We start from the raw sequence: 25698 nt of genomic DNA on the forward strand, positions 1-25698 counted from the left end.
ATACAACAATCTCAATCCCCCGTGCACATATATCCCGTTCATACTCACACATGTCCCTACATCCCCAAAAACCATGTTCTCACTGACCCACCTGGCAGCCCTGTCATAGTGCCCCTAGCCAAAGTATTTTGATCAGACCATTTTATCTGGCTCTATTGATATTAGGCTTAAAGTCAATTAAACTGGGTGTGGGGGTAGCTGGTAACAATGTGCGAGTTGCTTAGCCTTCAGTAGCTCACGATTTTCACTGATCAGAAGTAGCTCTCACAACAGAAAAGGTTGGAGACCCCTGCCCTAACTCGATTGCTAAACCTTTCAGTAACCTTAATTAAATGCCTAATCCAGTCCCTCACTCTAATTGTACCTTTCATTCCGTACACTAAGCCAAACTCTCACCCTTACACTAAACTCTATCAACCTTTCCCTAATACACAACCCATCCCTTCATTCAAACTCTGGCCCTAAGTTTCGCTGTTACCCTAAACCTAACCCCTAACCTACTACACACCACCCCAAGACTAACCCTATATGTCTAGCTTTCTTACAATACCATCGCCCCTCTCACTGTTTGCGTTCCCACTAGACTCTATGTTTTTCATGAGTCACCCCCATAGATTTCTGTGGGATAAGGTAGATAACGCAAGTTGTGCGTTAGTCTGGTTAGATAGAAAATGAAATTGTTTAGTGGAGAAGGCTTATTCAGGAGAGCTGCTAGCATGCCATTACAGTGGTCAAGAACCAGGATCCTCTCAGGTCCAACACTCATTGTGTGAAGGAAAGCTCCACCGATTTGTATTAATGACCTTCAAGAAAACAAAGTGCACCACCCAGCATCACTCCTTCAGTTGTGTATCGTGTATTGAAATGATGCGCTGGCTCACCTCCTTCTTAAAGTGCTGTAGCAACATGATACATGTTTAGGTCTCGCCTGACCCAGCGCATGCGCTGGGCTGGCGAGACTTATTGAGAGGGCTCCAAAAAGTGCTACCAGGCCAGCCTAGAGCTACAGTGCATGTGCGCGGGCGCGCGCGCTGCGTTTTACCGTGATTACTTTCACTTACGGCCGCACGGCCGCTTTGATGTTTGATCGTATTTATGTGCATGTTGTCTCGATTTCCATGGATGTCTCGGGTTCTACGCAATTTCTTATACAAATTACACACAATGTATTTGTTTATATAAGTATATAGATATTTAAATTCTTGATTAAAATCTACTACGCAGTTTATGTACACGTTGATCTTTCCTTCACTGTGGATCGCTTGTTTTGATGTCCTTTCTACCATAAGTTACGTGTTTTGTTTTTTATGCATTTAGCCCTATAAATTGCCAGCGAGTTCTCATTAGCATATATTTCCATAAATTACTGCGGGTGTCTATGTTTTTATGTATATTATTCAATTAATTGCAGAGGGAGTCTCTGTTTTTATGCATATTTTTCACACATTGCTGTGGAACTTTGTTTTACCGCATATGTTTCCATAGAGGTGACTATGGAAACAGGGTTTTCTATACATTATTCCATAGGGTAATGTAAGTAATAAAATTGTCTTGTCCGCATATTCTTCTCGAGATATCGTTCTCTCTAGGCATCGCCTCTAAACTAATCCAAGTAAATGCTCTTTGATGACGAAATGACCCTTGACCCTCACATCTCACTAGGTGTCATCCTTCTTAATTACTAACTGGGGAGGTTAAAAAGTGCCAAGTCTTTTCCCTAAAAAAAGTCTTAACCCTCCTTAATTCGCGTGGTCGTCCTATTGCACCACCTTCTGGTCTGGCTTGCACAATGCTTCACTAGGAAGCCACAAGCAATCCCAAAGAAAGCAGAGGGGCTTAACTTCAGATTCAAACCAATAGAGCAGGTCGAATCCGTTCACAAACCCATACACTGGCTTTCTAGGAGATGCCACAAAGTAACTAGTAACATAGGATTGAGAAACATACTCTGCTGGAGAGAGACAACGAAAAACATGCAGCATTTAAAACAAGCATTGGCATAGCCAATAGGTCTCGCCTTTGGAACCTTATAAGTGTTTAGCCATGCAACAGTTGCAGAACTAAACACTTATAAGGTCCCAAAAGCGAGACCTATTGGCTATGCCAATGCTTGTTTTAACTTATTATCCAGACTGCAACAAAAATATCTGCAATGCTTAAGTCAAACTGAAGTTGGTGCGTAAGTCGGTCTTTCCTCAAATTGTTAAGTATATACTCTTTCAGATGTTAAATTTGATTCTCTGTTAAATCATTCTTTTTCACACTGGTGTATAATTGCTCTTGAGATTAAGTCAATTTGACAGTCAAAAGATTGTTGACCAGGCAGAGTTTCAATCTTTCCTGATTAAACACATTTCAAATCGCTATGGGCCTTATTTAGGGATTAAAGGGAGCAGGAGCAATGCTGTAAATCTGCAGTTACCCGGCCAATCAGAACTCACGGTTTGCTCATCTTGTTTAGAGTCAGGGATACTGCTGGGTTAACGTTGGTGGGGACTCCACCTTCTCTGCATGTGGTAACCCCTGGTGCAGTGATCTATTTTCCAAAGGACTGCTGAGTCACAGTGCTCGTCGCCATGCACTACTTGGTGGGGGCGCTACTGTCGTTCATTTTCCCTGCCAGTCAAGGCATGGAGTATATGGGTAGGGAAAATGTTACTAGCCCCCACACACAGGTAAAAGCTTCCTGCGTATCAGGCTATTTACTTTTTATTCGTAGAAAACGGACTTCTGTTTTGAGTGTTTGTCTCTGAATAAAAACGTTTTTCAAGCCGGCATACTTCACTGGTGTGAAGGGAGCCACTATGTCCCATGATGAAAGTGGGTACTTGGTGCGGAGGTTTGGGTCTAACCGTAGTGTAAAGTCATAAGACATCAATCAGGAAAGCAATTAGAGCCCAGAAACCTCAGATTGTCCACGGACTCGTGAAGCGTTCCCTCAGCTGTGCTTTATGGCTCCAGTATCTTACTGATGTGTAGATGCATGTACTTAGTTGCAGTTCTATTACCAACTTGTAAATGATTATTTGTACCAAATTATGTAAGCCCTACAAAATTATCACTGGAATTTCAAGCTAGTTTGTCTTGGCGGATTGGTTCTAACAATCATATGATAATTGTATTCTATTCAGTACTCCTCTCAAATACAAATAGGCTATCTTATCTCAACTAGGATAATTAATAGAATAGTTCCTTGTATTTGTGACAAGTTCAGCATCCAAACAGAAAAGAAATGTGTTATATTCTAGATATCAAATACATTTAGTGTCCTACATAGCTGTTTTGAAACTGACTCTGGTAAGCAGTCAGTCTACTGGTCATATGTTTGATATAATGCTCCCGCACTTCAAAGATATTTCTTATCGCAAACCATCCTCAAAAATATTAATATTTTCAACAAATTTAGAAATTGTCTACCTTTGTCTCCAGAATCTCCATTGGATTTGTTTTGTTGGCCAGTGCCCTAGCAACTGCATGGACTTTATTCATTAGTGTGACCCTCTTGTGGTAGAGCATGGCCCTTGGATAGGGTGCCTCACTGTCTGAAGAAATGCTCGGAATCACCCCCTGTTTCTGAGCCTCAGTACTTCGCTCTCAACTCCGACAATCAAGGGCCCCGCAGAATAAAATCTCTTTTGCTATGCATACTCCTCCATAGGTTCTCCAGAGTTCTCTAATAGTTGCATCCATTACGCACCCATAACGCAGGCTGTGCAGCTATGCAAAAGAAAGTAGCATATGCACTTGTGTCACTCTAAAAGCATTGTACTAGCAGGGCAACCTCTGAAGTATAACTTTTTTGAGAGAAAGTTTTTAATCCCACTATTACGTGACCAGATTTCCACAGTTTTGAATTGGGCGGGACACCAAATTCATGAATAACAGTCACCATAAAGGTAATTTAACTGAAATGGTGTAGCACTATACCTATGTGGTCTTGAAAATCCAGGTACTACCCCTCATCCAGTATTAGGTATGGTACTGTAACACATGGAGGCTGTCCCAAACAACATTTTGACGGAATGTTGAGTGCTCAATGGCTTGAGAATTTCTTACAAGCCAAGATTTCCAAGTAACTGTTTAAATAGATGCTAAATCTGTCTTGACCATGTTGTTTCATCTGTCTTAATTATCTTTGCATATGTTTTACCTGAATAAGTATGCTTTCTTCATGAAGTAGTTTTACTTCAGAAGAAGTGTTACTTGACTTAATGTACTGTATTTTGGGTTTCTCATCTTTTTATGTGCAGTTCTCTGGCTGCACCCTCCTGTTTAATATCGGTACCAAACTGGATCCAGAGGGCTTGCTTAAATTAAGTGTTGCCGTTTTCTGCAAAAGGCTTACATTTGCACGTTTTTTATGGGAGTTGGTGCATAGGACTTTGTGACATGCAGCTTTTCATTAAAAAGTACGTTTTTACTAGACCAATAAAATTCTTTTGTGAGGTGTTTGAAATGGCAAGATACCATGAAACTTCAAGTCTGCTTTTTCCTTCTTTAAATGGTATGGTTCCTCGTCTAAATGTAAAATAGTTCAGTGTTTTACCACAATTGGAAATGCTGCAGTATTATGGAGAGTAATACACTGCTTTCTAATAGGATTCTAGAGAAAATACAGTTTTTAAGGGAATGGTATGGTCTTGGAGAAAATTGGGATTACAACAAACGAGTGTCCCTGCTGATTAAGAAAAGCACAATTAACAAAAAGTCTCTAACGTTTAAAGGAAAGAGAACCAGATGGGTTGGCTAAGCAGTTACAAATGAACCTGCCTGGGTGGTTGCCATATAAACATTCTCTGTAACTCGTACATTTTTTAGGTTAGGTTGAATAACTTCAAGATCTGGAAAAGTAACACGGACTGTGTGTTCATTCTGTTGCGCTTATTCCTTATGTATTTTAAGTAAGCCGGGTAAAGCCATGAAGCTTGAGCTTTCTTGCAGATTTGATTACCAGCACTTTCTAGGATCAACTAGTAGGAGAGTAGACATTTGTGCAAATCTTAGAAGTACATTATCATGTCATCTGATTGTTAGTTGTCTTGCTTTGTACTTCTTTTACACAAAGCCTTTGCCTGAGAAGCCAACCTTCTTTCCTTCAGAAAGAGTTTGAAGTCCAAGCTAATCTGTATGCACGTAGACTAAACAATGTGTCCACTTCCCGAAATGTCATTTTCTCACAGCCATGCTACGAAGATGAACTTAACCAAAGGTCTCTTTTCTTGTCTAGATCTATTCGTTTTTGGTTGTGACAATTCTGCTTTTGTATGGTTGTGTGGCTATGTTAAGAGTACTAATAATGCTTGGTGCAGTCGCACTATAAAAGTATGTTAAATAAAATAAGTCTTGGTGTGACAGTCGAATATGAGTCCTGTCAGGTGATATGCCTTATCAAATTCTTGCAAACTGTAAGAAGCATAAAGGGGATCAATCACACAGCTACTAAAGTATTGTCAAACTACCTCTGAAAAAGGCTTCTTTGAGGAAAATTTGTGCTTTAAGTGCTGAATGTTCGAAGATGTATGGCACATGTAAGCTGTGATGCTTTGTTGGTGTGGTGAAGAACAACTTACCTTTTTTATGAACTGAGAGAAGCCATCTTTATTTGTTATTTTCTCTAAACTCAAAAGAACCTTAAAATAAAAATAAATAAAAAAACCTTCCTTTTTAGGTCTTGTGAAAGACAGCGAGCATGCACTGTTGCCTGTGAGAGATATTGTATACAACAAGGGGCTTGGAGCCCTGCCCATTGTTTGCCACTCTTATTTGCTACCTCCTCACCGGCTACTGCATGCCAGCTTCACTTTCCTTACGTATGAAGCATCAGGCAAATACCGATTTCTTCATCTTGATTTGTGTTCTTCTGCGGTTCACATTGAGATTGAGATACTATGTTTATTTCTTCTTTCCCTGTCGTCCTTGTCCGTCATAATACTTTTTTTCCTAACTTTTAGCCATGCTGCACAGTAGCCACACTGCTCTACCACATGGTTAAAAGGCACTGGCAAAGCAAATAGGTCTCCCACACATGAGATCTATTGACTTTGCCAATACTTGTTTTAATTGAGAAAATCATCATTACAAATTATAAACATTTGACCAGCAAAAACTGAGAAGGAAATCAATAGTTTTAAATGTCATCCGCATACAGTATACAACTGTACCCATTATGACATTAGTATAAATCAGTTTTCTGTTCTTTACCCCAACTTTCTATTTTCATAACAATGCTGAGACCAATCCTGTATTAGCCCCCATCTAATCCAAAACTGTTTGCCTTTTTTCCACATTAATAGGTAAAGAACGCTTTCTAATTCATACATGTTCACGAAGGTCGCCCACCATTGTTCCATCTTGGGTGATTCCTGAGCTATTGATTGTTTGGCAAAGCATTATCGTAATTTAGCAGTTGCAATTAAAGAGAACCCTTCTCAGCTTCTAGGATATGTGTCTCTGAGCCTATCAGTGTAGTCTGAGTTGTGCTTATTGTATCTTGACCAATGATTGTACTTGTCTTTTTGGGTCACTGCATCCCAAAATCCTTTCAGTTGGTGACAGCTGGCGAACATATAAATGTCTGCCAGTGTCATCCATATTACATCTTGGACATTTGGAATCTTGTCTGTTTCCATTCAAATAATTTTACAGGGGTAAAGTACCGTTTACTGTTTAAAGGGATTTCTAAAACAGCTGCTCTAAACACCTGATGTCTCAAATTAATAGAATGTAATATCCTGTCTTTGGACATTTGATTTTCCATCCCACTACCCCTTTTAAAGTTAAGTCTTCATCTAGTGTGGTCAGTAAGACTGATATGTTCATATAGTGACCACTTTTGGTGCCTTATTCAGAATCTCCAATATAGTATTTTCTTCTGGGGTTATGCTTGTTAAATAAGCATCAACTGCATATATTTGTATAAGCTGTTTCTCAGAAGCACATACTCAATATATGTATGTCTGTAGTCTGTGTATGCCTTTGTCTGTAATCAAAAGATTAACACAATTATGTAATGCAGCAGTTGCTCTACCCCCCAAACATCACCATATTGATCTTGAAAGACACTTGGAAGTGATGATCTACCCCAAAAGGAGGTATAACGTAAAATCTGCATCAGCTTCAAAACCACTTATTACTTACTTATTAACAGCGAGTATCTTCCTACCTTGAGTTTAACTCTTTTCATAGTTGTGGGGTGAGTCATTTTAGGAAAATAACCACTAGTATCTGCACCGAAGCAAATGTGATAGGTTGTGAGTATTTTGTCTGTAGAGTATAATGTCTCCTTTTTTTCACATTGCCACCCATTATTAACAAACATCTGGGAGTGCCCAGCCACCCCTATAAAAAGAAATTTGATGGCCGATCTGCTCTCTTTATATTCTCAAATGAAATTACTTATTGCTTGTTCTAATTTCTTAAAAAATTCTTTAGGTAACATTAACGGTATCAAACGAAATTTAAAAATGTAGGCAGGATTGCATCTGCTTATTAAACTGATGGACCGTCTGTGCCGGTTCTACATTAGCACAATGCATTATGTTAATGATTCATACTTTTGATATATTATCAATTCTACATCTTTAACAATCTGTACATCAAGGCATTGCGCTTTCTTAATGACTAGTTGATACTGTATATCAACTTTACATTTAAATAGAGTTTGAATTTTGATGTATCTAAAAGATAGCCCAATACACTTCAACATTTTTGGACTGCCAGTCTATACTAGTTATTGTCTCCTATACTGACATTGTATAACTAGACATGTCATCTGTGTAAGCAAAAAGCTTTATACTGTATCCATATGTTAGTGTTTCGTAAAATGTTTTATCCAAGTTGGATCGATAACTAAAAAAGGATGCAAAAGCGTTTTTTTTTTTTGTTTTTTTTAAACAGTGTGGCTAAAGCAATACATGGTGGGGGTGGAACAAATGGGACGATGGGTGTGGCACATGGTGGACCCGGTGGCAAAAGCCACTCCGGGTGGGATGTTGGAGTCGCAAAAGAATATGGAGAGAGCAAAGTAGAGCGGCAGGGAGGCAGAGCAGACAGGCAAAAAAACACATTGTGGAGTTGGCAGAGAGAAGCCCATTGGCGACAAGCAACATAGGTGAATTGGGGGAGATGCACATTGGTGAAAGAGAGATATACTAGAGCACGGCAGAGGTAGAAGTATTCCGGGGAGACAACTAGAAAGCATGTGCAGTGTCCTGAAATGCTGACACAAAAAGAAACAAAATTAGGACCTGACAACTGAGAAGTAGGACACAAGTAATGGCATCCATGCTCCAGTGGATGGACAAACACAAGAAAAAGAAAGAAATCCTGTACATGTTAATGAATAAGGAGCAAGCAAATTTGAGTGACTATGAAGCCAACCAGTGGTAGGCAATGGGGGGGCTCTACGCCCACTGTAAGCTGGTAATACATATTGCAACAGACCGTGCATGCTGTGTCCATTAGGCAAGACCTAAAAAGGACTGAGGTCAGAGGTCATCCTTGAATGTTGTTGCACGTAACTGGAAAATCTTTTAACAGTTAATCCCCAATATCTACTTTGATTCAACTATTGCGTTCAGGGAGTAAATATTTGTCCAGAACTGTACAATAACAAAGCCTTCCTCACATCATGCTTGTTGGACCTAGAGACCTACGGTAGCTTGGCTCAGGTGGAAAGGCCTCGTTCCAGAGTAACATGTCGTGCTTGCGTCACACTCACCTCAGCACTCCAGCGGACCACCACTAAAAATGACACTACACCAAGAAATTAGAAAAGTTAGAAAAGCTTTATCTTTCCTTTTATCATGTTTTTCTTTTCTTTCCAATGAATTCAATCAGTTTTTATCTATATCACATTAGGGTCAAAACATTTCTTTGTGACTAGATTGGCAGTACATGAATACCTTAGACATGGTATGGAATCAAGTGCGCCACCTGGTGGTCAAACACGGCACAGCAAATTCAATAGCACTTTAAAACAGGTCAATTAGCATAGCGCTGCACTTAGCCACTTAAAAGCGCTTTAAATATGACAGTACTCCGAAGCCTGAAACATGGCCATTCATGACCCTGTGTAACCTGGTACTTCTATGAAGCGCTACCCAGCCTATACCACTGGAGCGCTAAACATTAGGGTTTCTGTTGCGCTTGGGGCCAAAGCGCTGCGTCCGTACCTGGAGAGAGGCGATATTTCAGAGCCTCGAATTAGGGTCCTAGATTTCAGCCGTGGTGTTAGGTAGTCTCAGGCAGGGGTAAACAGTCCCCCCCCCCCCCCCATCTCCCCCAATAGGCCTCGATCATTCTGGCCGCCGTCTGCCGGTGTCAGGCCCTGTTCGTCGGGCCAGGGGGCCAAATGCGTGTCAGGGGATTTCCCTCCCCCTGGGGGAGGGGTGTGCTCCGGGCTCCACGGGGGCCTCCCGCCCTCCTCCCCTGGGGGGTTACCTGGTTCTTCGGCCTCAGCGAGGCCCTTGCGAAGCTCAGCCCGAGTTCTTCAGCGGGAGGGGATCCCTCTTCCTCACGAGCCTCCCGGCGATGTCCGGGTCGAGGGCCTCCCCCGCAGTGATGGTCCAGCGAGGCGGTTGGGGATTACCGCGCGGGGCTCCCGGCCGGGGAGCTCCGCGGGGATCAGCGACGACTCCGGAGGGACTTCCTTCACGCTTCTCAGACCCGCACCTTCTCCACCAATAGCGCAGCGGCGGGGGCGGCGTTTGGCAGTCCGCCCCCGTCAGGTGACTCGGGTTACTGGCTTCAGGCCTACGCAGCCTTCCTTGAACTCCGGCGGCCCTCTCCTCACGGAGGGCCGCGTTGCTGAGGCTGCGACGGCAGCGGCGGGGCCCCGGTCTTCCCCGCGGGCCCCAAGGATGACCGGGAACAGGCGACACGGACCAGGGCCCCAACGGTGAGTTATTCTTCGGGGCTACCCCACCAGGGGTGGCTAAAATTGAGGGGTGGCCTGCAGCTCGGGGGTGGCGATGTGCTCGGCGCCTAGCGCCCCCTTTTTCCTCACAGCGACGCCCTGGCTCAGGGCAGGTGGGTTGGAAGGTAGCAGGCCACACGCCAGTGGCAGAACCAGATAGGGAGGACCCAGGCAAAGTCAGAGAAGTAGAGGATAAGGTCGGAGATGGTTACTCTTTTCCCCGGTTCTCTTCAGGGGCCCTGGCTTAGGCAGGGAGCACAAAAGGTTGACGTGATCCCAGGGTCAGAGGCTGAAGGCAGGGTTAGGTCACGAGGTAGGGGGCAGTGTCAACCGAGGGGGGGGGGGGAAAGCAGGCCCTAAGAACAGTCAGTTCCCCCCTCTAGCGCACCTACCTCCCCACTCAGGTGCCTTACTCCCGACTACCTCACTTCACACAAAATGGCCGACGCACCTCACCTCTATATATAGCCTGGGCCTTGACTATCTGGAGTGGCCCAGAAGGTTCTGGAACCCCTCATGCCAGCCCATGGCCCAGGCTCTGAGGTGACAGTTTAGGCAACCATTTTGTGGAGGAGCTCTCTCTCTCCCTCCATTTTAGGGAAGCACCTTGCGCCACATTTTCAATTAGTGATAATGGGGCGCCCAAAGCCTCTAAGTCAACACCCAAAAAAACTAGTGGACAGGAAAAATTAGAGAGAAAAGGAAGAAAAATGAGGAGGGGACAGCCAAAGGGCTGGCAGGTCTAACAATGCTATTCAGAGGTGTGCTATCCAAAGGTGTTCATTGCTTCTTCAAATGGTATAAAGCACCTTTATTTTCACTACTAAAACTGATTTATGATTCTTGCTTGAAACGTGCAAAACCAAATTTTCCAGTTATGGTATGCAGCACCAAAAGGTATGCCATATCTTGCGTCGCCCACCATGCACAAAACACACATTTGCAGATGGCGCTAAAAAAGAAGTAAATAAGACTTAAACGAGGCGGGTGTAGTGTCTTAAGACTGAGCGTTTGAACCCCGCGGTTCTGGGCAGACTCAATTAAATAATTACATAACCATTTGGGAGGTGTTAAGGTGTGGTTGTTAGCTGTTATGAGACAACGAGAAGTTTCCGTTTGAATTTGTACGGTGATGAATAAAGACGTTGGGTACAAGTTCCATGTGTGGCATGTTCATTTTGCATGCTTCTAGGCTGGGGAGGATGCTGCATCTGGCAACGAGTGCAGGATCTGTGCCCTAAAGAAACAATACTGCTCTCCCTAGACGTTTGCCAAGCTACAGCAAACTTGTCATGTGTGCCACGTGCGCCTTTCGATGATAAGCAGTTCGAAGTCATCTTGTGTGGAATCGAAGCCCCGCTCCAGCCCACATATGGCTCTTAAAGAAGTGGAAGGCCCTGCAGAGGAGCACTATTGGAAGCCTGCCAGAAAACCCCATGTAAGACCAGAAGAAGATATACTGCGCCACAGCCATAACACAGAGCCATCATCAATACAAAGTGTAGCCCTCACGGCAGTAATAACCAGGTACGAGAGACTGATTTCCACTTGCCGGCGAAAATAGACAAAGTGATATATGACCTTGAGACTGGGCAAAATGACTCAAGTGCAAATATGGGCATTGTGCTTGCTGAAGATGCGGCTTCCTGTAGATGTCATGAAGGCCTTCAAAATTGCGAAATTTTTCAATGGATGCTGAAAAGAGCGTGAAATATGAGCCAACCGCATTTCCGAAACCACCATGCCATTCGACACAGCCAAGAAGCAGAATATTGGTGTCAGGACAGTGTGGATCGAGACATTCGATTACTTCATAGATGCCCTACAAAGACAAAACCAACATCAATTGCGACAACTAATGGAGTCAATCACCATAAGGTTCATACTACAAACGTTCTTCAATGACATAATCAAGCGACAGTGAAGAGGATGAATTCGCGATGTTCATAATTTCTAAAAAGCAACATACACGCTTGGGTCTTGCTGCTTGCAAGGAAGTCGAACGAATGACAAAAACAAGTGAGTCAATGAAACAAAATAATTCATATGGCCGCTGCCCCAAGATAACACTAAAAGTCAACAGTTGCCCCATAACCTTCATAATTAAGGCTCCCTGTGTTCCGTTTTTATGGATTTTTACACATAAATACAGACAGAAAACAATGTGTTTTCTGTCTGCATTTATTCTTAAAAGTGGATAAATACAGAAAATTGTGCTTCTTTGAAGTGACTCTCCGTGCTGTCTATCATGAATTGCAGCCCAACAGCTGAGCAGATGGAGAGCATTGGAAATTAAAAAACAAGATGAAATTACTTTAAATAATGGCATATTTCAACATACATTAGTGGTATAATGCTAGTATTTAGTGGATGTATTGTTACGTAATATTTGGCAGCTTAAATAGCTAAATCACGACAGACATCAAAGTACGAGTGCGTGTCTATCAGTTAAATAAATGGAAATGTACAGTTTTACAACTTCATTCATACACAAAACAAATATGGATAAATACACATAAAATGACCCAAAAATAAATATGGATAAATACAGACGGAAATGTTAAAATAATAAATACTATAAAACCGGAAGCCTTATTCATAATCGACAGCGGTGCTTGATCAACATCATGGCAACAGTTTGTCATTCGTACTGCGACTCAACGCGCCAAACAGGAAGGTGTACACTTGGGCTGCTTCCAAACCGTGCAGAGTCAAGGATCATTCACAGAGACCTTACAACATAATAAGAGGTCTATGCAAGCCCCAATTCACGTTCTTAAAAGGTACTTCTTCCAGTGCATGTCTACTCAGTTTTGCAACTGCTGCTGGCATGGGACTAATGTGTATTAATTGCAACCTACATACTCAATCTGAATTTGTGAGTCAGTTCCCATCGTTATTTTATGACCTAGTAAGGCTGAAGACCATGAAGGTACAACTTCATATCAACAAAGACATCTGTCCTATTGCACAGCGGCACTGCAGAATAGCATTTCACCTGCAAGAGGCGGTTTCAAAAGAACTAGAAATGCTGTTGAAGCATGACATTATTTAGCGCTCTATTGGTCCTACAACATAGGTGTCGGCCATAGTGGTCAGTGGAGGTGCAGTACGCATTTGCGTGGATATGGGCCAGGCCAACAAAGCAATTGAGAGAGAAAGACATTGCAGACATGATCACACAGCTGAACGGTGGCAGTCTTCTCCCGTCTTGACCATCAATTTGAATTAGAAGAAATTTGCAGGTACATTACCATTTTTTCAACTCATGTTTGCTTGTTCAGATACAAAATGTTGAGTTTTGTAGTTTTATCTGTGGCAGAAATATTTTTAAGATGTTTTACGTAGAATAATTCAACCCGTTTCACATGTTTTTAATTACAGTGATGGCTTACTGGTATTTTGGGACAACACAGAAGGAGCATGACAAAGCTCTTAAACGAGTGTGCCAGTTACTTACAAATGCAGGTCTCACGATAGATGCTTTAAAGGGTGAATTTCACCGAAACCCAACTCAAGTACTTTGGGCACATATTCAATGATGGGGTAATGACTCCTAACCCAGATAAAGTAAAAGCACGGTCAGCCACAAGATGTCGCCATGCTTCAATACTTTTTAGACTTGGGTAGCTATTGTACACGGCACATTTGTGGCTTTGCCTCCGTGAGTGCCCCACTGAAAAATCTGAAATGCCCATTTCCGATGGTCCTCTGAATGCGACCAAAGCTTCAAAAGGATAAAGCATGCAATTGAAAATGCAGTTGAGATGGCCTACTTTGATCCTAAATTACATACTGAGATTATTGTTGATGTGAGCCCGGTGGGGCTGGGACCAATCCTTTCTCAGTATAATGGACATCCAACTGCTCCGAGACACATTTTGCCATATGCCAGCCGCAGTCTGTCTGATACAGAATGTGCCAATTATCTGCCAGAAAAGGAGATTTGCATCCAAACGCAGAGATAGGGAAACCTTTAAGAGACAGGTTTATTTTCATGCAGCACAGTACTTTTCCACGATGACAATGACCTATCAACCAGATACGATTCTACATTTCAGAATATCTTGAAGAGTCCAAGAGCTGGACATAAAAGAAAGCGTATGGAGCCAGAGAATAGAAGCTAATCAATCAATCAATCGGGTGGTTTAAAGCGTGCTACTATCCCATGAGGGTCTCAAGGCGCTGGGGAGAGGGGGTGCAGCTCCGGTTCAGCCGAAGAGCTAGGTCTTGAGGTGTGTAGAGTGGGGGAGCGTCTGATGTTGGCTGCTCCAGGCTTTGACTGCGATGTAGGAGAAGGCTCTTCCACCTGCTCTGGTTCTGCGGATGCGCGGGGTTTCTGCTAGGGTGAGGTCGGCAGAGCAGAGGTTCCTTTTGGATACGTGGAAGGAGATTCTTTTGTTGATGTATTTGGGTTCGCTGTTGTGGAATGATTTGTAGATGTGGGTGAGTAGCTTGAAGGTTACTCTTTTCGACGAGGAGCCAGTGCAGGTCTCGCAGTTGTTGGGTGATGTGCTCATGCCGTGGACGAGTCTGGCCGTTGTGTTCTGGATGGTCTGGAGTTTGCGTAGGAGGGATTTGTTGATTCCAGCGTTGAGGGCGTTCCCGTAGTCCAGTCTGCTTGTTATGAGTCCGTGGGTGACGGTCTTTCTGGCCTTGGGGGGGATCCACTTGAAGGTCTTACGGAGGGTGTAGAAGCAGGTGGAGGCGACAGCGTTGATCTGTTTGGTCATGGTGAGGGAGGAGTCGAGAATGATTAGGTCTCGGGCGTGGTCCGGGGGGGGGGGGGCGGGGTGCGCAGGGCCGCCAGGAGTTGTCCCACATGGATGGGGAGGGTCCGAGGACTAGGACTTCTGTCTTCTCAGAGTTGAGTTTCAGCCAGCAGCTGCTCATCCAAGCTTCGACGACTTTCATTACATCATGGAAGCTGAGTATGAGTTTCAGGGTCTTTCATGAGGGAAAGGATGAGCTGGGTGTCGTCAGCATAGGATACAATGATGAGTCCATTCTGTTTGACGATGGTGGCGAGGGAGGCCAGTGTAGATGTTGAAGAGCGTGGGACTGAGAGAAGATCCTTGTGGTACTCCACAGTTGAGCTCTGTGGGTTCGGAGAGAAAAGGCGGTAGTCTGATCCTTTGGGTTCTGCCGGTGAGGAAGGAGCGGAGCCAGTCGAGGGCGGTACCCTGTATTCCGGCGTCGTGGAGTCTGGCTGAGAGGGTGCTGTGGAAGACTGTGTCGAAGGCTGCGGAGAGGTTGAGTAGGATGAGTACTGCAGTGTGGCCTTGGTCGAGGAGCTGTGGTTGCTGTGGAATCCGGATTGGGAGGGGCAGAGGATGGAGTTCTCTTCGATGAAGTCAGTCAGCTGGGCGTTGATGAGCTTCTCGGTGACTTTGGTTGCAAAGGGAAGGAGAGAGATGGGTCAGTAGTTCTTCAGGTCCGTCGCGTCTGCGGAGGGTTTCTTGAGGAGGGGCTTGACTTCTGCACGTTTCCAGTCGTCTGGGAAAGTGCCGGATTCAAAAGTTGCGTTAATGGTGCATCGTAGCTGGGGTGCAATGGCGGCTCTGTGGAAGATGTGCGGGCAGGGGTCTGTGGGGGCTCCTGAGTGTGTGCTCTTCATAGTAGTAGTGGTATCATTCGTGGTGATCGGGTTCTAGGTGGTGATGGTGGGCTGGCTGTCGTTGCTGGAGGAAAGGGTGGTTTCTGGAGTCTGTTCACTAAGGTTGTCAGAGGGCTTTCATTTTCAGGTGGAAGTAGGAACCCAACTTGTTGCCGAGGTCTTGGGAGGGAGTGACGTCCGTGGCTTCGCTGTGGGTCTTGGTGAATTGCTGGCTGATGTTGAAGAGTTCCTTTGAGTTGCTGGAGTTGGTGAGGATTTTGTCCCAAATGAAGGTCTTCTTTGTGGATCTTGTGCGTTGGTGGTAGTCTGTCATGGCGTTCTTGTAGGTGGTCAGGTCTTCTGTGGTTTTGCTGTTTCTTCATTGTTTTTCGAGACTTCTGCAGGAGCGTTTGGCTCCTTGGAGGTCGATAGTGAACCAGGTGGGCTTCAGGAGGCGTTGTCTGTCAGTAGTGCGGAGGGGTGCAAGCTTGTCTGCGCAGTTGGTGATCCAGTGGTGTAGTTCTTTGGCTGCAGAGTTGGCGCCTGTCGAGGCGGGGTGTGGGGGGGGGGGTCGTGGCTGAAGGTGGAGTAGAGTTGCTCCTCAGTGACCTTGCTCCAGTTCCTTCGCAGAGAGCGAGGAGTGGATTTCAGAGCAGTGGCAGTGTTGAAAGAGTAGTGTACGCAGTGGTGGTCTGTCCAGAGGGGCTGCATGGTGTGGCTGACACGGATGTTGTTCCCACTTGCGAAGATGGGGTTGAGGCTGTGTCCTGCCTTGTGGGGAGGGGTGGTGACAAGCTGTAAGTCTAATGTTGGCGAGGTTTTTCAGGAGGACGGTGGAGTTGGGGTCACTGAGGTTGTCGAGGTGAAAGTTCAGGTCTCCAATTAGTATATAGTCCGTGGAGGCGATGGCCTGGGGTGTGATGAGGTCAGCAATAGTATTGGCGAACGAAGCGTGGGGTCCGTGGGTCTGTAGGCAAGGGTGCCGCAAAGAGTGGTTCTAGGGCTGGTCTGGATCTGGAAGTGAAGGCGTTATGTGGTGGCGGGGGGTCGATCGTAGTGGAGGTGGAGAGTCGGAGGGAGCTCTTGTGTGCGATGGAGAGTCCTCCTCCTGGCTACATCAAATATAATATATTACAACACATTTCCCCCATTTGAATGAAAAGGAAACTTATCAAAACAAAACAAAGACATAGAAACCCTAAACCCCAAAATAGAAATTTACACAAAAAGTCCCCGAACGTATCAGGTGCATATCTCACACAGGCACTCATTTTTACCCTTAATGCTATGGAATCTTTACCCATAGACGCTTCCAAAACCTGTTTTCAGGCTGTATACCTGTGCAATGTTCAGACACCAATGCACGAGTACATGTTGGTGCCGACACCAAAGTAGTTTCCGATCTAGCCAATAATGGCACATGACCACCAGAATTAGGGACAAATGTCCCTTCACCAGACCCCACAAAATGGTCAGAATTCAGCACACAATCTCCACCACACTTTGCCAACCTTCTCACATTCCAGGCTTTCCCATCCTGGGTAACCACACCTTAATTATTTTGATAGCCTTGCCATACTTGGGTGTGCCTTTAATAATAAACCCTGCGCACTCGTACCCAATCGCCAACAACAAGAGTAGGTATTTTAACCTTCCACTTGGTATCATAAGCTTCCTTAACCTTTTCTTGCTTCCTCTTTACTCTTTCACAAATCCTTTCAACACTCAACTTATCAGGAATCTTCTTCTGTTGTTTTTTAAACCACCAGGGACACAACTTAGAGACAGGATGTCTTCCCCTTAATACCCTGAAGGGACTAACCTCTGTGGTACTCTGTGAATCGATACAGTACTTCCATAGTTTTTATCTCAAATTTTCCCTCCAATTTCATCTACAAACACACACCCAAGCAATACTTTCCTTCAACACCCAGTTAAACCTTTCAACCTGTCCATTTCCTTGTCGTTCATATAGCGCAGTGGTAAAATGTTTAATATTTCTATACTTCAGAAAACTCTGCATTTCTCTCAACACCAATTGCACTCAATTATCTGAAATCAGAACCTCAGGATATCCTTCTCTTGCAAAAACGTCTTTAAAGAACCCAATTATAGCACAAGTTTTTACTTGTGAAACCAACTTTACCCCTGGCCACTTGAAGTGGTAATCCACCAGAACGAATGCAAAACGAGCATCACAAGGCAAAGAATAGAATGGTCCAGAAATGTCACAAAGCCCAGTTTTTTCCACGGTGAACGTGGGCAAGGCACCGGTTGTAGAGGAGCAGGGGCCGACCGTAGCATCTTCTCACTATTCGCACAAGTGTCACACTCCCTCACCCATTTGTCAGCCATCCTATCCAACCCTGGCCACCAAAAACACGTACGAACCAACCTCTTCATAGAGGACATACCTGGGTGTCCTTCATTGGCAAGCCTCAAAATCATATCCTGCATCCCTTCAGGGGGAATACATTTTCCATTCTTTTTTTTTTGGAATGTATTTATTTGCATTTTTCCAATTGCATTACAAAAACACTTCAAGTAGTCAGAGCAACTCATTTTCTTGTTCCTCACATGCAGAGCGGAGTTCAACAGTACTATTACACAATCATTCAACATTACCAAAATATTGCGTTTCAACGTGATCAGTTGTTTCCCTCTCCCCTTCCCCACATCCCCTCTCCCCTCAGTTCACTGTGAGTCCGTGAGTGTAAGTCCGTAGTAAGTCCACCAAGGCTGCCATATTTTTCTAAATTTTTTCGGGCACCCCCTTGCTTTATAGGTTGTTTTTTCCCCCAGCATTTACATATCCATACTCCTCCGCCATTCTTCTAGCGTTGGATTAGATGCAGCACCCCACGCTTTTCCCAAGTCCCTTTTGGCCACCACCAGCCCCAGCTGGAGCAATGTTAGTTTTGCCTTGGGGAGATCAACGTCCGTAGGTATGCCGAACAGAATAAACAGAGGATCTGGGGGTATTGAGTCTTGCAATACATGCTCCAGCTCCTTCAACAATTTTCCCCAATATACCTGCACTTGTGGGCACCCCCAAACAGTGTGGAAGAAGGTACCTTCCATGGTTTGGAATATCAGGCAGTTGGGAGATTCCGCTCTTCCAATCCTATGCAGTCGGGCTCTGTCATAGTACATTCTGTGTAAGTACTTAAATTCAATCAATCGAAGTCTGGACCTAATAGCTAGTTCCCTAGGATGCATCAGAGCCATTTCCCAGTCCAAGTTATCTATGTCCCCCAGATCGGCTTCCCAGCGTGACCTCAGTGTCTACAAAGGGTCAGTTGTGTTATTCATGATTGTTCTATAGGTCCAGGACACTGCTTTCCCCCCAATTTCGTCCATCAAAAGCCTACCCTCCAGTGGGGAGTATTCCTGGAGGCCCTCCATATCAATACGCTGCGCCCTCCATGCATGCCTCAGTTGTAAATATTTAAAATACTGCGTCCTGCTCATGTCGTATTCAGTCTGGAGGCGCGAAAACGTCACCAGTTCCTTCTAGTATACTATATCTTTAAGCTGGGAAATGCCTACCAAGTCCCATTTCTGGAAACCTGTCAGCTTAGCAAATTCCGTGAGTCGTGTTCCCACCCACAGCGGAGTTTCCTTGGTTACCCTGCCTTCCCATTTCGTTTGCCTCTCCACTTTCTTCCAGGCCATTATTACAGTCTGTGTAGCTGGCAACAATCTTGCGACCCCTTTACCTCCATAGAGATAATGCAAAAATGTTTTTTTGAAGAATTGTGTGTGTTCAAGCGCGTAGGTAAGGTGATCCCTGTCCTCGAATTCCCAGTCATTGATAACTATCAAGTGGGCAGCCCAGTAATAGGAGCGGAGGTCCGGCAGGGAAATGCCGCCACTGTATTGGTTGCATTGTAGCTTCCCCAGCGCTACCCTAGGGGGCTTCCCTCCCCAAAGAAACTTTCTTAGGATGTCATCAATCTTGATAAACACCTCTTCCGGGATTGGATGGTAAGTATTTTGCAGCACCTATGAAAATGTTGGTAGAGTTATCATTTTAAAGAGTGCCGCTCTTCCAAGCAGCGTCGGGGGCAAAGAGGCCCAACGTTCTGCGTCTAAGCGGAATTCTCCTAATATCTTATACAGGTTTCGCTCCAGTGCCAGCGGCTTATCCAGCGTGACATGAAGACCCAGGTATTTTATCCCTCTAGGTGCAACCAGGAGTTGGCTGGGATACATTGCGGTCCCAATATCTTGTCCTGCCGGATAAATACACGACTTTTCCCAGTTAATTCTGTACCCCGCGTGTTTACCATATTCCTCGCTGCACGTCATAATGGTAGGGATTGTCTTGCCGGGGTTTGTGACCTATAGAAGTATGTCATCGGCATACAATGAAATTCGCTCATCAAGATTGTCATTCGCTCGGAAACCCGTTATGCTTGGATGCGCTCTAATTGTACATGCAAGAGGCTCTAGGACGATTGCAAAAAGCAGGGGAGACGGGGGCAGCCCTGTCTGGTTCCCCTTTCAATCGGAAACTTCTGAGATGTAACCCCGTTGACCCTGACCCTCGCCGCAGGTCGTTCATACAGTAGGGCTATCCACTTCCTGAACTCGGGACCAAATCCCAGTCTATCCAGGACTGCCATGAGAAACGGCCAGTGGACTGTATCAAAGGCCTTCTCGGCGTTCAGGGAGAGTATAAGATGGGGCTCGGTTCTATGTTTTACCATCTCCAACCAGTTAGAGACGCGTCTAAGGTTGTGTCTCATTGATCTCTTCGGCATAAAGCCAGACAGGTCCCTGTGAACAAGTCCCGTAATGACCTGCGTAAGCCTATTGGCCAGAATTCTGGCCAGGATCTTAGTCTCCATATTTATTAGGGAGATGGGCCTATACGAACTACATCTCTGTGGCGGCTGCCCTTCTTTAGGTATCACCACAATAGTGGCTGCCCTCAAACCTTGGGGGAGTGTACCCACATCTCGCGCCTCAAGATACATCTGCAAGAGATGCTTGCTATAAAGTGCCCCATGTCGTTTAAATAATTCTGGTGGGAGTCCATTGGGACCTGCAGACTTCCCTGTTTTCATCTGGCCTATGGCCTCCAGAATTTCTTTTGCCGTCAACTTTGCCTCCAGCGCTTGTGTTTCACTGGACTCCAATCGAGGGAGCTGTATGGATTGTAAATACATGTGGATCTGTTCATCATCTGCTAGGGATCTTTTCGCATAGAAGGCCTCGTAGTAACCTGCAAAGGCATGCGCTATGGCCTCTGGGGTTACATGGACCTGATCATCGTCCATCTGTATCTGGGTTCCCCATCTAGTTTCCAGCTCCTTCCTACTTAGCCAAGCAAGTAGCCTACCTGTTTTATCACTCACGTCGTACAACCTCCTATGCATTGCTTGTATGGCATGTTGTACATCTCTTTTGGCTAACGCAAAATACTCTTGCTGTAGGAGCTTCAACCTTCTCAACTAGGTGGGGCTTGCGTTTGCAGCGATTTGCGCTTCAGCCTGCAGGAGCTGCACTTCAATTCTTGCTACCGCCTCACTTTCTTTGCGTTTTTTATGCGCTATGGTATTCTGGGCTCTGTCCCGAAGGACTGCTTTGTAAGCTTCCCACAGAGTAATGGCGGAGTCCACTGACACCTCATTTTCCTTAAAGTAGAGCTCCGTGTCTACCCTAATCTCATGGGCCACCTGTGTGTCTTGTAATTCCCACAAGTTTAATTTCCAAACCCCAGCGTGATGTTGCATCCGGGCCCCCATTGTCAGCCATAAAGGTGAATGGTCAGAAAGACCTCTTGCTAGATATTCAATTTTTTGCACTCTCTCTAGGTCACCAGTCAAGGTGAACATGTAGTCCAGTCTCGAGAAGGCCTTATGGGCCCCTGAGTAGAAAGAATATGCTTTTGTCCGGGGATGCTGTCCGCGCCACAGGTCGGTGAGTGCCAAAGTATCCACAAACCTTTTGAGTGGGGTATCACTGGGGTTTCCGGATAGAGCCGCCGTGCGATCCCATGCGGGGTCCATCACATCATTAAAGTCCCCGCCTATTATATGGGTGTGGGATCCTGCTTCGAGAAGAATGGCAGCCAGCCTGTCCATTGTGTGTTTCTGTAGTCTAGGGGTTGCATAAACACTGATGTGTGATACGTCTCCTATCCCAGATCCCCTTTACAGCCACATACGTTCCATTGGGGTCACTCCATGTGTATTCTATCCTAAACGGTGGACTTTTCTTTATTAAAACGGCGACCCCTCTCGCCTCAGTAGAAAACCCAGCGTGTGCCAGAGTCTTGTATGGTCTACGGCCCAAGAAATTGCATTGCGTACCCTTTAAATGTGTTTCTTTGTAAGAGGATGATATCCGGTTTTATCCTCTTACAGTATGACGCAACCAACCCTTGCTTTACCTTGTTCCCCATCCCGTTGACATTCCATGATAAAACTTAATATGGAGTATGATTAGCCACTACCCTTTCTAAGTCTCCTCAAACCCTGGTTCTCTCTCCGCTCTGCACCGTCCTTCACCACCCTCTCACCGAGGGTTCGCAAGTGATACATTCCCACGTTTTCCTGTCTAGAAACTGCCTTAACCTCCCGCTTCCCCTCCCCCCACACCAACACCCCCACCACCCAACCGACTCTGCCCGGGGTCAACATGACCAACTTTGTCGCGTGGATCAGGAGAGGCCTGTCGCCCCCCCCCAAGTTCTAAACCTTCAAACTTCCTCTACCACCCTCCTTCCCCCCCCCCCCCCTGTGAAATGGCTATGAGCGCCTACACACCCTCAAGTAACCAGCTTCTCAGTTGCTGCGTCTCAAAATACTTTCAAGACAATGAATAATGAATAAGCCTGCTCTGTCCACCAAGGTCTGGCAGTTCCACAAGGCCCCCTCGTCCTCGCCCCGCCGAAGCACATCGCCGCTCGGGGCTCGGTGGGATCAGGCGCGCCCGCCGCCGGGACCGCGCACTTCTGCCGCTCAATGGAGAGCCTGCCCGCGGCTCGGCGAGTGCAGCGCCCGCTGGCTGAACACCGCCCACCGTCCGCAGTAGGTTTCGCCGCTGCCTGTGAATGGCTGCGCCCAGATCTCAGCCACCTCTCACCGCCTGGTTCTCATCCAGGCTCCGTGGCAGTCTTCTTCCCCACACGTCGGGGAGGGAAAAAAAAAGGGGGGGAGAGCGGCTAGATTCCGCTCGCGGACATAGCTGTCCCAATGTCTCTGCACCTGTCAGAAGCTGTGTCGGAAATCCCACGGAGGCAGAACGCTGCTAGCTCCCAATGCCCACCTCCCAGAACGCACTGTAGAATACAATGGCTCCAGGCAGGGGGAAAGGGGAATTGGATAAGAAGAGACACTCGAGCTTTTCTGGACTCCTTTTCTTTCTGGTCTTGATATTGTTGTCTGGAGTACCTAATGCACAGAGGGAGAAAACACTTAACTCTATGGACTCTAAATACCTGACTGCTTGAATTCTCGCTTGTTGTACCTTCCCTACCAGGATTTGCTGGAGTTTGAGCTCCTCTTCTGATTCAGCTGACTACTTCGGGCATGTGTTTCTAACAACCTATTGCACAAAGAGATATTGTTCAGTCAGGTGATTACCCATTCCCTCCTAAGTCTCTTACTCCTTCGCCTCCCCTTCTACTCTCTTACCTTGTGTAGTCTGACTGAATGATTAACGAGGGGGTTCTATAATTAGCAAAGACTGCTCTGCTCTTGGTGAGTAGTGGAAAGATCACAAGTCTAATGAACACTAGTTCAGCTTCGGGTGATGGAATCCACAGGATATTCTTGGCATTCAATGGAAGCGCGCAAAAGGTAAGTAAAGGAAAGTTAGGAAGGAGAAATTAGGGAAGAACGCAAGCGGGGAATTCGAAGGGGGGGAAGTACGCCTGGAGCGTGGTCTCTTACTTTCAGCAAGTTAGTACAAGTCTTAGTCTTTCACAGCTGACCTTACTTGTTGTTGGACGTCTGGGCTTGAATTCATAACTCCCTGGAACACGACGATTTTCCGTCGAGCAGGAAGACTGCCAAGTTCTCTGGAGATTTTACTGCTTCTGTCTCTTCTCTCACTGAAGATTCTCTGACGCTCTGTGAAGAAATGTTCCAATATGACTGGAACTCGGAATTTCTCTCTTCACTATGCCTCTTCTGAGTTTACTAAGAATTCTTCACGAACTGTGACGCACTTTGGAATTCTTCTCAAAAACTACGGAGTTCTCCCTAAACACAACTTCTCTCACTGAGGACTAAATTGAAGTGCGCATGAGAACGCTCTTCGCTGACGCACGAAACCTCAGATCTCGCGAGATCCCATGCGTCAAACAGTACTTAGATTGTTCTGATGAGTCAAGCAGCCATCTTGAAATGGTGCGCTTGATCTCTAGTAGGCATTTGTCCACACATTACAGCAGGAGGGTTTGACCGTCACTCGAGATCTTTTCTGAGGCAGATTGAGGGTAGCGACGGTTTTTGCTTCCCTGACAGTACCCCCTCTCAAAGACCGATTTATCGGTCCTGGCTTTAATGGGTAACGCCAATGAAACTGTTTTATTAGTCTTGGGGCATGTACATCTTTAGCTGGTACCCAGGTTCGTTCTTCTGGCCCATAACCCTTCCAGTCAATTAAGTAGACTAACTTGCCTCTAACCCTCTTAGAGTCTAGCACCTCCTTTACCTCATATTCCAGGTGTTCTTTGATCTGTAAAGGGGGTGGCGGTCTGTCTACCCTGAGATTAGGAGCAGTCTTTTTTAAGAGGGACACATGAAAAACCGGGTGAATCCGTAACTGCTTGGGTAGCTTGAGTTTGCAGGTAACTGGACCCAGAACTTGTTCAATAGGAAATGGGCCTAAAAATCGAGGTTGAAATTTTCGATTTCCCTTCAATCCAAGATGTCGGGAAGATAACCACACAGAATCTCCCTTCTGATAAGGTGGGGCCTTTCTTCGATGTCGATCGGCTTGTTTCTTGTAACTTTCTTTTGCTTTCAACAGATTAGATTCCGCAGCCTTACGAGCAGAAGCCAAATCCATTAGCAAGTCACTAACTGCTGGAACTTCAAAATCTCCCTGATTACAAAAGGGGTTTGGATGTCTCCCAAAATTTAAAAAGAATGGTGAGTAACCTGTGGAAACGTTCTTGGCATTGTTGTGTGCAAATTCCGCCATCCACAAAAAATCTGACCATTCACCACCCCGATCCAGAAGAAACAGACGCAGATACTGCTCGAGCTCTTGGTTTACTCTTTCAGTCTGGCCATCTGTTTCTGGGTGGTAGCTGGTAGAATGTCGGACTTCTACACCCAACCCTCGCATAAACGCCCTCCAAAAGTGGGATACAAATTGAGGGCCACGATCAGAAATCAGGATCTTTGGAACCCCGTGAATTTTTACAACATTTTCTCTGAAAAGCTTAGCCAATTCTGGGGCCGACGGGACTCCTTTAGCTGGGATAAAGTGGCTCATTTTGGTGAAGGTGTCTACCACTACTAAGACGGTATCATAACCCTTACTCTGAGGAAGATCTACTATCAGGTCTAACGTGACCGTATGCCAGGGATGTTTTGCTGTGGGTAACGGTTGCAAGAACCCCTGAGGAGCCTGTCTACTGGATTTCCCTCTGGCACAGAGCCCACAAGACTCCACATATCTCCTGATCCGCGACCTCATGTCTGGCCACCAGAAATAGCGCTGGATTAAGTCAATGGTCTTTAAAGTTCCTTTATGGCCTGCTAAAGGTTGATCGTGACAGTCTCTTAGAACCTGTTCCTGAAGTTCTTCAGTGGGCAAATACAGAGCTCCCTGACGATAAGGCAAGGCATCCTTGATGACTCTTCCTTCCTCTTGACTTGCCCATTCAGCCATTTGCTCTGCGGACATCTGTCTGCTGATCTCTTCCTTAAAGTTCGCAACAGATAGTGTGCACACAATCTTAGTGTCTGGAATGATGGGTTGGGGAGTTACCACATGTTCTGTTCCTTCTGTTTGGATCCTGGACAAGGCATCCGCCTTCCCATTCCTACTCCCTGGGCGGTAGGTGATCACAAAGTCAAAATCTGCGAAATACAGGGACCAACGCAACTGACGTGGAGTTAGTGTTTTTGCAGATTTGAGAAATTGAAGGTTCTTGTGGTCTGTGAACACTGTTATAGTGTGTCGAGCCCCGAGTAAATGATGTCTCCACTCCGTGAAC

General features: G+C 45.5%; 1 protein-coding gene across 1 annotated transcript in view; it reads left to right on the top strand.

The window, feature by feature from the left end:
* Positions 1-25698, top strand: part of GMDS (GDP-mannose 4,6-dehydratase) — a 1578414-nt gene that overhangs the window by 587491 nt on the left and 965225 nt on the right. The gene's annotated exons all lie outside the window — the stretch shown is intronic.

The sequence above is a fragment of the Triturus cristatus genome, chromosome 5_2 (assembly GCF_964204655.1).
Source record: "Triturus cristatus chromosome 5_2, aTriCri1.1, whole genome shotgun sequence".
NCBI lineage: Eukaryota > Metazoa > Chordata > Amphibia > Caudata > Salamandridae > Triturus > Triturus cristatus.